This window comes from Amblyomma americanum, chromosome 1 (genome assembly GCF_052857255.1).
Source record: "Amblyomma americanum isolate KBUSLIRL-KWMA chromosome 1, ASM5285725v1, whole genome shotgun sequence".
Lineage (NCBI taxonomy): Eukaryota > Metazoa > Arthropoda > Arachnida > Ixodida > Ixodidae > Amblyomma > Amblyomma americanum.
Genome location: NC_135497.1, coordinates 245621746 through 245637102, shown reverse-complemented (window position 1 = coordinate 245637102; position 15357 = coordinate 245621746). Strand labels below are relative to the sequence as shown.

Here is a 15357-nt window from a genome sequence, read left to right as displayed (position 1 = left end):
AAATAACGCAACAATAATCAATTAATATTCTGTGGTTTTTCAGTTACTATTTTGTGGCTATAATTGACCACTGTAATCAGTTATATTTCAGTTGGAGTAACGCTAATTGCCATCGGTTGCTTATTTTCTGTAATGTGTTCAAGATAACCTACGACTAGCACCAAAAACTTCTAAATGTTGGCTTCTACCGCGTTCGTGAGACCGGTCAAGAGTATGCAAACATTGTGTAGTTCCCACAATCGGTTGCTAACAAACACCATGTACCCGGAGAGGATTCAACGAAAAGTAGTAAGGCTCAACCATGACAAATACAAATATTCAAGTTCTCTTACCAACCCTGCAGCCTTCTCTAATCATTATCTAAGGCGAGCAAAGATTGTCTTAAGTTTTTATTCTTGTTGCTACACAATCTTTACAACATAACCCCGCTGAAATATGTGTCTCTTTCAAAGTCATGGCAAACAGGGCATAAACACGATCATACACTGAACGAATACGCATGTCGTACCGACACCTTCAAGCATTAGTTTTCAGCTTTAGTCCTGCGCAAATTAAACCAACTGGATTCATACATCACCAGCTCAATTTCCCTTTTTAAACTCAACGCAATGGAACCTGTCCCAAAGCGGTAACCCGGTGATCGTCGTCCATCCTTCCAGCTGGTAGTGCAACCTGTTCACGTTCCATCCTCATGTAATTTTCTCTTTGTTTTCGTGCATGTGCGTGTCCTGCTCGAAGAGGCCATCTTTTTTAATTTTGTTGGCTTGTTCATTGATACAGATGTAAAATATTATACCAGCTGAACTAACTGCTACCCTGAACCACCATTATTACATTATGAAATTAGGATTGTTTTCCAACTCAGGGTTTTGAGTTTGATGTTATTGAATGTTAACCTGCTATTTCCTTTGTTATAATTCTTGACTACTTTATTTCTAATATGTAATTATGATGCATTTTTGGTTACTCTCAACTCAAAGTACGACTGATTGCCCACCTGTGATGGTCTCAGAATGAGACTTGCAGTATTGGAAATAAAAGAAATAAATAAAAATATTGATGTCATTTAGATGTCTGTAAGGTTCTCACTGCGTCTGTTTGCAGATACATTTTGAGCGACGGAACGCAAAGCAGGGATCAGGGAGACTACAGCGATTGTCTAGCAGCGCCATACAGAAAGACACGCATTAAACAAATGCACCCGCTGCTATGTGCAGCTGAACGCGGGGCATACACTTGCTCGAAGTGGCCTTGTGAGACACCGTCTAAACTCCCCCTCCCCCTCCTCCAGCCATCCCCTTTCATACCTTCACCATTTTCAAATGCGACTTCCTCTACAGCTACCAGAGAAATGGTCATCATCATGACAGACATCGCATATGTGTAGGACAAGAGCACGCACCCCATGTATAGGGGGAACTCACAACGCTCCTCGTGTGGCTGTATTTTGGATTTCTCTAATCTGTGAATTCAGGTGCAACGAGGCACTGTTCCGTAAATTTTCTCATTGATGGCTAATAACAAGCACGGCAAAGTTCAGTTTCGTAATTTCTGTCACTTCTTATTGCGTCAAGAAGGCCTCATTTTCCATGTGGCCTGGGTTAACCCTGAATGCCTTGTAGTGAAAGATCAAGTCGGCTTTGTAGCGGACGTAGCGCAAGTCCTCGTAGTGTGTGAGTCTTGTTCTTTATTGTCCGCGTCTTCCCATTCTCCGGAGAAGGCTCTGCCAACGGACATCCCAAATCCACGCTGTTTACAAACTCCGCCGCACATCATCGGAGCCGTAAGGGCCAAAACTCCGCATAACAGCCCGACAGTAAAATGCATCGGGCGAGGTATAATGTCTGGCATCCACCTTTGTAACGTAGCCAGAGATTGTGTTTTGTTTTGATGTCCCAGGTGTATAATTCTGTCTTTTTGAATATGCGCTTGGGGATTTTCTGGACGGCGCTAAATGATAACCGCGCATTCATATCTATCAATGCAGGTCTCCACTATTCTAATTGGGCATGCACCTATCTCTATCGTTGGAAGCAGTCAGAGTAAAATTTGAAAATTACAGCCTTTGCAGTGCCTAATACTTTTAAATGTCCAGGAAAGAAAATAACAACTCTGTTCACTCCTTTCACTGACTCCTTTCGGAGCACGACTGAACGTTCACAAAAAGCACCAGCCATCGCTGATGTGCACGCGTATACTTACTGCCGCGTTTCGTTTAGCTTCGTCGCATGTACGGAGTAAAACGGCGCATTGAAGATACATGCAAAGAAGCAGCGTCTTCAAGTCCGCGGCAAGCGTTCCCACCTGGCAATCGTCCACGGGTACCGTGGGACTGTTCTTCGCGAAGCTCATCTGCGCCTCGTTGCGGCCCCGGAAGCGAAGTGAGCGTGCGTGGTCTTTGGTACGCTGGCTGTACCAGGCGTTCACGTTGTTGCACACGAAGGTAAAGTTCCGGTACTCGCCAGAGCTCAGGAGGCTGAGGAAGCGCAGCTGCACGTCCCCCACGGTTCGGTAGCGCAGCCGGAAGCCGCCTTTAAGGCTGCTGAACCACGAGAACGCATTGCTGGCAGCGGAGGCGGACTCTGGCTTCTCCCACCAGCGCGCCTTGGTAACATGGAGGAGACATTGCAATCATACGCGCTGCCTTCAGCGACTCTGATAAGGTTTCCGTGCAATGTTAGCGGCTGAAGTATTGTCGTTTTTTTCTCAACTATCGGCATTGAGCTGGCATCACTCGGGCTTCGCTTCCCTCTGCAGGCAGGGGGCTTATTATTTTTTATTTCTTTTTATTTTGCCCAACAGATTCCTTGTACATACAGGGCGATTTTATTAACCATTGGATATATATATATATATAAATATATATATATATATATATATATATATATATATATATATATATATATATATATATATATATATATATATTAGCAGACAAGTTAAAGGAAATGAGGGGCCCGTTTGACAAATTTATGAAGGGAGCCAACAGTCACCGAAACCAAGGTGCATAGGGGAACGTTAATTTTTTTTAATGTGTTATGCTTATCAGTGGGATAATAATACTTAGATTAATAAATCGCTTAAAGAAAATTACTTATAAAGCAGCAGAAAAAACAACCATGCCGCCGGTGGGATCCGAACCCACGACCTCCGAATATCGCGTCCGGTGCTCTCACCAACTCAGCTACGGCGACGGCTGTCCAATCTGCTGCTCTTGTGGGTATTTATGTTTACTCGGTGTAAGCGAGCCTTCAGAGTGTTCACCAGCGCCACCCTCGACCATAGCGGCGGACGTAGCACGTCCTGTAATACCGCGAGCGTGACGTAGAACGTCATCTAACGGCGAGGGTGGAAACTGTGCGAGAGCCCTCTTATGCTTCTTATGGCATCAAGACTGCCAGAACCAAGACCCTCTTTAAGCTATTAGCAGACAAGTTAAAGGAAATGAGGGGCCCGTTTGAGAAATTTATGAACGGAGCCAACAGTCACCGAAACCAAGGTGCATAGGGGAACGTTAATTTTTTTTTAATGTGTTATGCTTATCAGTGGGTAATAATACTTAGATTAATAAATCGCTTAAAGAAAATTACTTATAAAGCAGCAGAAAAAACAAACATGGTTTCGGTGACTGTCGGCTCCCTTCATAATATATATATATATATATATATATATATATATATATATATATATATATATATATATATATATATATATATATATATATATATAGGGGTTGTGTTTAAAAACAGTGAAAGATACATCGGTGCGGTCTGTTGACCTAGACTGTACAGCAAGGTGGATATTGTGTACCTCACAAGGATCCATAGTTCGACAATTAATTGGCTCAAATATAATCACAATCTTCTTGTTTTTTTATTTTAGGAGCCAAGAATAATCTGCGAAATTGATGGCTGTCTGCATCAAATTTGAGCCCTGTTTTTTTAATATTTTTAATCGGTTACGTGGTTTGAAATATCCAACGTGAAAAATATCCTTTTGAAAGCCCGCTGAGTTGGCATTCCCGCATTTCCTAGTTATATAATGGCGGTGCTGCGCATGGTATATCGTCATCGAAAAGTTAACTTCTTCTACATCATGAAATACGCAAAATGCGGCTGTTTTGATGCATAAGAAGTGCAAGAGACTTAAATTTATCAGTAAGCAATGCGCAAAAGCCAACTCAACACGCTTTCAAATGCGTATTTTCGACATAAGCTATTTCGAAAGACAATGCCTATCAAGAAAATTTAAAAAGGCAGCTCCCTTCGATGTTGACGGACATCAATTTCGCAATATAATCTTGGCTCCTAAAATCAAAAATAAAAAGTTTATTCGTTAGTGTTATTTTACTGATATGTTAAATACTGTAATCTACGCTCTCACGGAAACCCTTTTGGTGGGGAATGTCTAGTCGGGAATAATGAACCACTTCACACATTCTATCTATTTTTTTAGGGGCCAGCTATAGCTCTAAATGACTGTCTTTTCTGCTTCTCGCTTTTTCCTGTCATCGTTTTCTTTGCACTTTCTTTGTCACCATTACCAAAGAAAAGGGACCAAGATGAAACCTTTGCATTTTTGTTATCTTGGTCTCCTTGTGATGAAAATGCCATCTTGTAATACCACAACGTTCCGTCCGGCTATATGAGGCACATTCGTTTATCTCGCACACCGAAACAATATCGCATCACACATATAGCGGCAGAAGAAAATTAAACAAGCTGTCCGTCATTCTGAAAAAAAGAACCTATGAATAGAAGGCGGAGGAGAGATAACCTTATTAAACTAATCCATGAAAGGCCAGGGTTATGCGCTGCACTGGCCAACTCTATTCTCCGGCCGACCCACCTGGACAAGCGCGCCGAGTCCGTGTCCCCGTCGGCGAACACGCAGGTCTCTCCGCCGGCGCGCATGCCGCAGAAGACGCGCACTGCGTCGTCTGGCACGTCCCAGTTGGGGTCCACCCAGTACCACCCATCAGCGGAGTCTGGATGCGCGAGCCACAGGTCGCGGCACGATCGAGACGGGTTGGGCCGGGAGCCCACAGGGCACCGGATCTGCTCTCTCTCGCGCCGCAAGATGTACACGTTAGCAAAGATGTGCGTCAACGTTCGGCTGATTTTTTCGTACGCCACTTCGTCCTCTGGCTCCGCGGCGGCCCTAGAGTTCCTGCCATCGTCGTCATTGCCGTCGTCTCCAGTGATGACCGCGTAGTCTTCTTCCGTGCAGGCGTTGCCTAATTTTTCGAGGCTACGTTTGAACCTGTTGTGCAGGTCCCTCTGGAACAGCATCTCTGGGGGAAACTGAGGGCCTTAGCCCGGCGGACCCTGGGAATCACGCACGCAATGCGAGTTAGGAAAAAATCAATTCACCTTGTTTGACTAACCTGTCCGTTACACTGAGTGCCGTACAGAGTGCCTGTTCAGGGCTCTTTGTTCGCACCCCCAAAATTCTCCCTATGCTCTCTAACAACAGTTTGCTTCCCTAGGATTTGACTCCTGCATGCTGCAACGTTCGAGAATAAAGTGACGTAGTTCTTACGCACGCACCGTATTGACTGATTTGCAGCGCTCATTACTGAAAGATGTGTGAACAACCTTAAGACCAGGTCGATTATTTTTCTGCTCCGACAAGAACGCAGATCCTGGGCACATATTCCCACAGTGCAGCATGCTGCACCGGGGTGTTTGTCCGGTGCTCTGGACTTCACGTTCTCCAGGAAAGTGCGCTCTCTTCACAGCGTTATATGTTCATGAACTTCATGAAGTTTCATCTCAGGATTACATTCAAGGTTTGCCGACACAAGCTTCAGCAGAATGCGCGGCTAATTACTTATTTTCATCCTACAGGTGACACTTCTTGTCTCATCAGAGTGGTATCATCACCGAGACAGATATAAAGGGGTAACCGCATGAAGCGGTGTTCCTGGAGACAGGACATACGATGGCGATGGCTGTCGTCTACCGCGGCCCCAGGTACGCCCGCACGAAGCAACGAGACTTAGCAACAGAGCGGCGCATTTTCAGTGCCGCTATGTTGCACCGCCTCACCGTTGTCACCTCGTGTCATCAGGGGAGTATTACGGTGCTAGTACCCCCCTCCCCCCCCCCCCCCTTTTAACACTAAACTACGATAAAAGCCCTGATGAGAATTCCCCTGGCAACACATTGTATTTCTAAGAGACATGGCGCTGTGGTGTGAAACTACATTCCGCGGTGCTGAGACTTGCAATAAGTGACGTTTCTCTTTGTATTATTATTAACAATACATACGACACAACAGGCTTTCTTGTTCTAATCTTACCAATCATTTACTGAACTATTTTCATGCATGGCTCAGACGTAGTAGGGGTCAGCGGCTTCACCGCTGAAACCATGCTAGAAAAACAAACTTTACTCTCAAAATAGCTAGATTGGAAGTTACATACCCTCAAAGCATTCTGTTATTAGCTAGTCTCGCGAGCTGGTTTCAGGCTATAAGCGAAATTTTCTGCAAACCCAGAAACTGAGCGACGTGATGAGCGACAGTGTCGCCAACAATTATTGCCACACGCGGTTAGCGCTTCTCAGCTCTCCCGATATTCTTCCCGTTCCCACACTACACAATGCTTCTTGAAGAAAAAGCACGGCAAACACTGAAATTGACACGCTTAGCAAATTGAAGCTATATAGTCAAACATCGCTCTAACGAAACTGTTTATAACGAAATAATAGATATAACAAAAGAATACCTGTTTCCCTTCGAAGCTCTCTTAGGAGACCATGTATTTAATACCTCGTTTTTACGAAGCGAAATATGCTACGACGTGACTTCATGAATAGAAAGTGAACATCACTGGCCATTTCATGCTGAGTTTATCCATTTGAAACGACACGCCGCAGTTCCGTAGCCATGCGATGCGCAAAATCGAAATGGCTGCGCATAACGGGCTCGCTACAACGCCGCACAAGCATACGGAAAACTTTTCGCATGAGGCCCGCATGAGCGTTTCTTCGGACCATTCGTCGCCTTCGGCGCGAGATGCCCGCGCACCCATTTTTACCGAACCTCGAGCCCGCGGCCCACTCAAAAATGCCACTTAAGACGGCACGCATTGCATGCTGCATCTCGACAGAGTAGCCAAGTTTATTGGCACTCCCCCGCTCTCCAACCCACTCGATGTGCATGGCTCGCTGGGAGCGCGCTGTGCTTCTTCGGTGCCGTGTGCAGACGAGTTTCGGTTTTTGCGACCTGACGATATCAACACGCCGCTTCTTTCACAAAGTCAAGATTAGTGACAGCGGCGGAAAACAAAAGCCCTAAGATGATTTCCCTTCACCAGAACGCGGCCACAATCAAAGCGGTCGCATCGGGTACAAAGTGTCAGGTAGCAAGGGGCTTTGACGTCGCTGCGCGCCAGCCGTCTGCAATATTCGGCAACAAAGAGCCAATCACTAGCGCCGTCACCCGCAGTATGCAAGGAACAGGAAAGAAGGTAACAGACATATGTCTGCGAAGCAGTTGAGGGAGCTTTCAGAAATTATAAAAGGTTCCGCGGTAGACCTCAGTCTAGTGTACTCGTCCCCGGCAATACATTACTGTCCTACAGTGAAGCCTGCAACTCATGCGTCATGCGGGGAAGAAAACCAACTCGGCCTATATAGCCGCGGAATCGCCGCCGCGCCCTCTTTCACCTGTGTCCGTATCTGCTTCAGAACCGAGAAAGTTGGGCCAAATATTCTGGATGAGTTTCATCCCGTCCTCTATGACTATTCCTTCAAGACTCATTTGCTAGGCCCCGCGGGAAATAAATGCGCCTGCGATGGCAAGGCTGACATGTTTAGATCGTGTACCTATATTGGGCCGCGTCGGGAGCGTTTGGTGAGAATGTTGGAGACTGCCCAAACACCGATCGGCGGCAGACTAAACACCACACATTTGTTCCTCGGTCAACACGGTGCCAGGATACCCGTTGACATGTGACAGCTGTGGCGAATGTTAATGAGGCTGTAATGAAGTAGCGGTCGTACCGAAATGATCTTGGACCCCCTTCGACTTAGCCATAGTGAAGATTCGCTGCATACCAAAAAAAAAAAAATTGTTGCCTCCACGGAAAAGGGCTGACATCATAAAATAAAGGTGGCAGCGGTTATTGACCTTGCACAAGATGTTTTCGTTGCCACCGCCGTGGCTCAGTGGTTTTACCGTTCATGTTCTGAGTCTACGATCGTGGGATAGGATCCCGGCTGCTGCGTCCATATTTTGGCGGCAGGTAAATGCAAAAATAGGGTTGTGTGGTACACATGGGCAATGAAGAGACGCCGAAGTTGAGGGCCGAGGATTAATTTCGACCACCTTGGTTTGTTTAACATGCACACTCATCGCAAAGCGCGCGGGCGATGTTGCATTTCGCCTTCATTATCGCCAGGTTAGGACTCCAGCCCGCTGTTTCGGGCACAGCCGCCGATCACCATAACCACTTAGCCACTGTCGCGGGTCGAAATGCAAACTCGTGTGGTTTGCGATCTCATGTCTGCTCAAAAGCTTCGGGACGTTAAAGGAATACTGAGTAGGTGCTTTCCTTAGCCGCGAGAGCCCAGAGATTGTAGCTTTAAGCTATGCTCTAGCTCCTGACCTGTCAAAGATCAGGAGTGATTAGTTGTGCTTAAGCAGTTTTCTTTATGGTCGTCTACCGACTACACTGTGATGTTTGTCTCGTTATACCACAAATGCAACCAGTATACATCTCTCCTCTTCACGCTTCCACTTTCAGCTCAAGTCAAAAGCTTCCGGCACCCACAGTTTCCAATTGGAAGAAAGGCAACGGCTTGAACCAGTGCTACCTTTCGACGAACAGTTGAATTTTGTAATAATACGGTTGCATTTTGTAATGATATGGCCTAGTGTTTAAGCGAGCTCCAGGAGTCTAGAATTAATAGCCGCTTAGGTATCTTTAGAAGTAAACTTCGGCGAGTTTACCAGGTCCAATTGGTCCTGCAATGGGCGAAAAGATTTGCAGAGCTATTTCTTTGAATGCCCTGTCCGCTTCCAGATGTTACGTTAGTATAACCTTCAATATACTATTTACGTAACCGTTCTCTCATCCGAGATACGTTTTCGTATGAGGACATATATTAGCAGCGCGCCTAAATAATAGATCGGCACCTGTCATACACTTGGTGTTTTTGTTTAAAACAAAAAAATTCTAGTAAGTATATGCGTGAAATGGTGGGGATATTCCTCGAAATTGCAAACAGAATAAAATGCAGAAGGATACCAATGAAACTGCCTGAAGCTTGGCCATGTTAACCGCAGTTTTCTAAAAATGAGCTTTTTGAGTTAGAAGAACGGTTTTTTTCGGCATAGCATTGTCTGTGGTGTAGCACCCCAGAAAACAGCTGAGACATGCAAACTAGTAGGCTGGTTAACTATTATTCAATAGCTAACTTTTTATTTCTTACTGTTAGTCTCCTTACTTATCGAGAGGCGTGTAGCCCTTCGTAAGTAATATTCATATCAGTTTTTAGAATTTCGAAAACTCAGATGCCTTCGGAGCTGTGGCCCAGCAAATTCTGCCTATATTGCGCCAGAGTACATGCGCTTTCGAAAAGCTTTCAGGCAAAGCAACCTCTACATTGCACGTAACTCGTCGAAATAGACAAAATTTTCCCGGCCATAGCACCGAGTGCAACAGAGTTTTCGAAATTCTAATTCTCATACCAATAATACCTACGGCGGGCTACTCGCCTCTCAGTAATTGAGGAGCCTAACGGTAATAGTTAAAAAGTTAACTACTCAATATTAGTTAAGTAGCCTGTTAGCACGTCTTAGCAGCATATTCTGACAGCTGCACCGCTGACGATGCAATGCCACAAAAAGCACTCTTCTAGCTAAAAAAGCCGATTTATAAAAATAGCTGAATATATTAGGTGACACACCCCGTATGCATCATCTCTAATGCACTGACCTATTCAGCTTTGGTATGGTATGCCTGCAGTATACTGTCTAAATAAAGGCACGATAGCAAGGCCTGTGGCTTGGGTGCTGTTTCCAACCCTGTATTTAGAACCTCTGCTTTACATGCTTTTATACATTTTTGTTAATCTCCTGTGTAATGGATGGCGTATACACCTGGCGATTCGTTAGGTACTCTGTTAATTTGATAGATTTTGAGTCAAGTTTTAAATTTTGACGAAAAACTTGCAGGTTCTTTTCAGCGACTGAACAAATTTGCCAAACGTGGTTTTTCCAGTATACAGTCTGAGATACAAGGATTCCCAGATAAATGTGTAACTTCATCCACTGTGGTTAGTAGGGTAGATCCGAGTACACTGTCGAAATCGTTTCGTATTCGTGAGCGGCAGAGCCACTCTATTTCCTAGTTTACGTGCACTTTCCAATATATTTCGACTCCAGAGCATCCTGACTCGTATAGCGCATGCACCTGGCTGTCTGAGCGTCACTCGTGCTTATCAGCACAAATCGCACAGCCTTTGTCAGGAATTGTTCGCCTGGCGGCGTAATGCATGCGTGCCTCATAAACCAGCACACTTGTATTTTCCCCACTAACCCCATCATTACGGAGCAGCCTTGTGGCATGTTGCATTGTCGACAGAACACAAGCGAACGCGCAACGCCCAGCGGACTGTGTACACGGCGCAAATTCCGAATCTGCGGCTCATAAACATCCTTTTGCTAGTAGGCCTGGGTATCCTTTCAAAGGTAAACGTCCGCACAAACGTGAACGGAGCGCGCTATTGCCTTTCAACATTTATCACGAGTTACCTAATTGAAATTACTTGCTGGTGTTGGACGTTGATGCGCTCTCTCGTGGACAAAGTGTTTCTTCCCCTCCGATAGTAAATTCGCGATTGAATTTAAAACGCAACAGAGTGCACTTTTTGCTTATGTCCTTATCCGTACATTTCTCTAGTAGTTACGATTGTGTCAATAGTGCCTGTTGTGTTTCCAGAGCTGCGCTTTCCCCAAGTTACTGCGAGCGCGGGTAGTGCTGTCAAGCCGAACTGCACACGCGCACAGGTATCCAAGGTAATCCCACACACAACTGAGAGAGTCAACTGGGCGTGTTTTCCGTCATCTTCCCGTGTTTTTCGTGTCCATAAATTACTGGGCAAAATAAAACACTGAAAAATTAAAATGCGGTCAATCGTAAAAAAAAAATAATTCGGGACAAAAATGCATCGAGTTGTGTTCCTGGTTATATTGTAAAGAAGTATAAACCTGCATTTTTCGTTATAACTGGCCGATTGCCCACCGTTTCCTTCGAAAATCATGCAGAAGCCTGATTACTTCCTAGTCACATGATTTCAGAAGAACAATGGCCTGCGGTAGATATGCTTCAGCAACATCCAGGTGCGGATTTGAAAAAACGTGCAATGTGTGGCTTAGGTCACACCAAATTTAGCCAACACCCGTTCACAGCCGAGGCGAAGCCCAGTCACTTGCAGATCTTACACTTCAAACACCTTGTGAATCCGTCTCCCTGTGCGTAAGTGAACATAAAAGTGCCCCACCTTTTCTCCTGGTTCCACCGGTGGCGCCTTTTCTCCCCATGGTCCTTCGAACCCCTGCGACAGATTCAAGAAAAATGTAGCGCACAAAGCAGGAGAGAAAGCAAAAGGCGAAAATGCTCTGCTCTAATAGCGAGGCGAAAAAGGCATAGTGCAGTCCTCAGCGAAGCCACCGGTCACGGCTTCGTTCTGAGCGCTGGCTGAGTATCTGCCTGGTGCTGCTAGATCGGTACTGGGCCGCCCAGCCCCACAGTTAATCTTAATAGCTTCAATTTACCTCCACTGAACCTTGTCGTACGGCCTTCCCGAGGACGAAATTTTCGAAGAATGTGCCATATGTTCCCCGCAGAAGTTTCATTTTTGAATACCCAGAAATTCTAGACAAGCGAATGTGTCTACTGGAAATAGCTTATGAACGCCATTTTTTCATGTACAGTAAGATTTCACTATAGAAATCAATGTATCCGATTATCGCCCGTCGACAGACTTGTACTTTTTTTGCTGTTAACGTTTTTCTTATTCCCAAAAACGTTCCCCATTGGTTCTCTAAAGCAGTTTCAAATATTCGATGCGAGCGATGGACAAACTAAAATAAAAATTTTACTAGCATCGGAAGAGTAGACCGTTACCTTTTATATTTCTTTAGTAGTATCTTACAATATTTCCACAATTAAAAAAAATCTGCAAAAATTCTGAGCCTCGGAGAATGTGCCGCATAATGCCCGCAAACGTAGTTTATTTATTTATGTGTTTTTATTCATTTATCAGCACCTCTACAGCATTACAACGGGGGGGGAGTAAAATACACAAAGCAAGAGCGTAAATACAACAATTACATCAACAATAAAAATATGCAACACTGGAATCAATTCAGCATAGAAGCAAGAGAGTCATTTGATACGACAGTTGCAACAGCAACATCAAGTAGATTCCATTCCCTGATACTTCGGGGAAAAAGGACATTTTGAAGAGGTCTGTTCTATAGTATATTTCTTTAACCTTGTTCCTGTGATCATTACACGACGGAATGTAGTTGGGACAAAGTATGTACCGACCCGGCTTGGCCGGGCTTCCCACGTGGCTTGAAAAATTTCATCAATGTGCAAAATTGCATTGGAGTAGGCAGAAATATGGTTTCCTTGGCTCTGTGGTCCTTCAGTACACAGCCGTGCCAGAGAGTTAGTCGAATACCTTCGATTTTTTTCTTCCTTGTTGCAAGATCTCAGTTAAGTTCATAAGCGGCAAAAGCAAGCCGGCATCGCTAAAAGACCAAGTGTTGTTCGAATAATAAATACAAGCAGTGCGAATAGGGCTTGATGACTTTCGCAGCACCGCACCGTAACTAGGCTGTGCCTACAAAATAGCTACGCGGCTGACGTATACTTCCCTTCCGACCCTCAGGACCTTCTATCCCCTGGACACCTTCGATGCCCTGAGGCCCCGCGTCACTTTGCAGCCCATGGTCACCTTTCTGGCTGTCGGCCCCGGGTGAGCCCTGTGATAACGGGTAGCACGTGTCAGAACAAACGCTGCACCAATTTCGGCGTCACCAAGAAAGGTAAGGCAGGAAATCCATAGCGCTCCAAAAAATGCATAAAGCTCATAACGATAGCATTCCTGCCTATACAAATCACTGTTATAAAGTTGTGCATGCGTACGCGCGAATAAACACAATGACAAAAGCTCTTCATCAACGAGAACACTTTCCGCTGCGCCGCCAGAAAGACACTCACTTTGTCCCCTTTGTCACCAGGCAGCCCACGTGGACCGTCGTCACCTTGAATTTCTGAGGGGTAGAGAAGAAGTATAAACAGGAGTTGTCATTCATGACTAGAGCACGGCATTAATTCAGAGTCACAGTATCTCAAGACAGTTGCCTAACCTCTCGTGTCGCAGGAGATTCTTGATAGTTTCGTGTCAAAGGTACACTCAGGTCAAACTGAGGTTGGACTGCAGCTTACGGAATTCTGACAAAGAAGGGGCTATGAGAGAAAATGCCACTTTTATGAGCCTAAAAATGTTAAAAAATGAATCACAGGTGCCTCTACCATCGTCAGAATTCGTAGTCGAACAGCGGTGCGTCAAAGGTTTTTCAGTCAGAACCCTGAGGCTTGGCTACAACGCCAAGCCCTTCCAGTCTATGATCCCTGAGTATTTTTCTGCCTTGACCGCCATAGCCTGAAAATGCCATGGAATTGATTTGACTCCGTACAAATGTTGTATGAATTAGTGCTCAGTTTCCCTTTAAGACGCGTGTGCGGAAAACCACTTCATATTCACAGAGAAGCGCGCACGCAGGCACACACTTTGTGTCCGGGCAGGGCAGACCCTCAGCAGAAGCGGACATCGAGCAACCGGAGCGAGGCCTGGCATGCACGGAGAACAACACGCATACAGCACCCGGAAGCGCCGGGTCTGCCGGTGGGCGGCGAAACGTGTGTTACGTGGGCATAGGCACACCATCACTGAAACCTTATTCACCTCGAAAAGCGGTTTTCACATATATAATTCATTACATTAGCGACATGAAGCAACTGTCAACGTAAAAAAAAAAAAGCTCCAGCAGTACGGCGAGCCCCTTCTCAGTCGCTATACAATAAAACCCGACCTTGCGCCTTGTGGTCAAATCATTTCATGCATTGCAGGGCACTAGTTACAGGTGCGCGGAAAAAAAATGGCCTTCTGAGGTGCGCTGCACGTGCTCTAGAAAAGGACGAAGTCAGCGACAGCAGCTCTGCACAGGAAAAGCAAAACAAAGCTTTACATCTCATTCCCCGCGTCCAATGGCGTCCAACGTAAAAACGCGAGGAGTGTGCGTACGTGGTATCATACATGGAAAGTGCTGCTGGTCGTCGCCATTGGTGCTCGTAAAAGGTGAGGATCAGGAGACCAGGAAGGGGTGGCGGTAGTACCGACTAAATTTAACAGGGGAAGTGGGGCTAGTTGGTGCTTTGTACTTCAATGCTTATTGTAACCAAGTGAAACACAAGGGACGAAGGAGGAAACAGGGAGAACGGTGCAAGCAACCTCAACTCTGCTTTATTGCACGGACACGTCACATTTATTAGACACGTCACACTCACACTGAAGTAACAGCGGTGGTCGGTGGCGACGCCGCCGGCGCGACAGGCGCCGTTTTTGGTTGATGCCCCAAAGAGCAGACTTGAGTCGAAAGAGAGAAATTGCTCAGAAAATTACGCAGCTTTGAATAAACGCCCTGATCCTGAAAGAACACTAAGTTATCACATTGAGCTGATGTGATAGCTTCAGACGTTAGTCCGCATCCCGGTGATAAAGGCGCAGCTTCGCTCGCTCAGTGTCGAAAATGATACGATGTCTCTTGACCATAACAATCGAAGGAGCCTATATTCTGATCGAGGGCTCCTATGTGGATTTCATGGCAGTTATAAAGAGCTGCGATCTGATCCGTGTTATGCCTGGATTACCCCACTGCAGGAATGCAGGCGTGGTCTGCCGCTATGTAGTCATGTGTAGACAGCAAGCATTCTCACTAAACAAACCCTTATGGGCTCGTTTAGTAACGTAAGTAGAGAGCAGTAGCGTGGCAAAACAGTGACGATGCATCTACGCAATGTCTTCATCTCTACCTCAGATGAAAATGAGTATCTGCCTTTTCTTCTACCCGGGGATGTCACACGTTCCATGGGAGGCCGGTTATGCGTACGTAAGGAACGAGGACGGTAGGGTGCGAACGGGCGCAGACATTTATTGCTCGTGACGTGGCAACCAAACACGAAGCACACCATCACAGAAGAAGGGGGGAAATGTGGAGACTGCAAGCCCGTGCGAGCGCGGACCCGAGTACGAGCTAAGGTGCCCACACTGT

General features: G+C 45.7%; 1 pseudogene; it reads right to left on the bottom strand.

The window, feature by feature from the left end:
• Positions 1-536: 536 nt before the first annotated feature.
• Positions 537-13338, bottom strand: LOC144116439 (collagen alpha-1(V) chain-like; annotated as a pseudogene).
• Positions 13339-15357: the final 2019 nt, after the last annotated feature.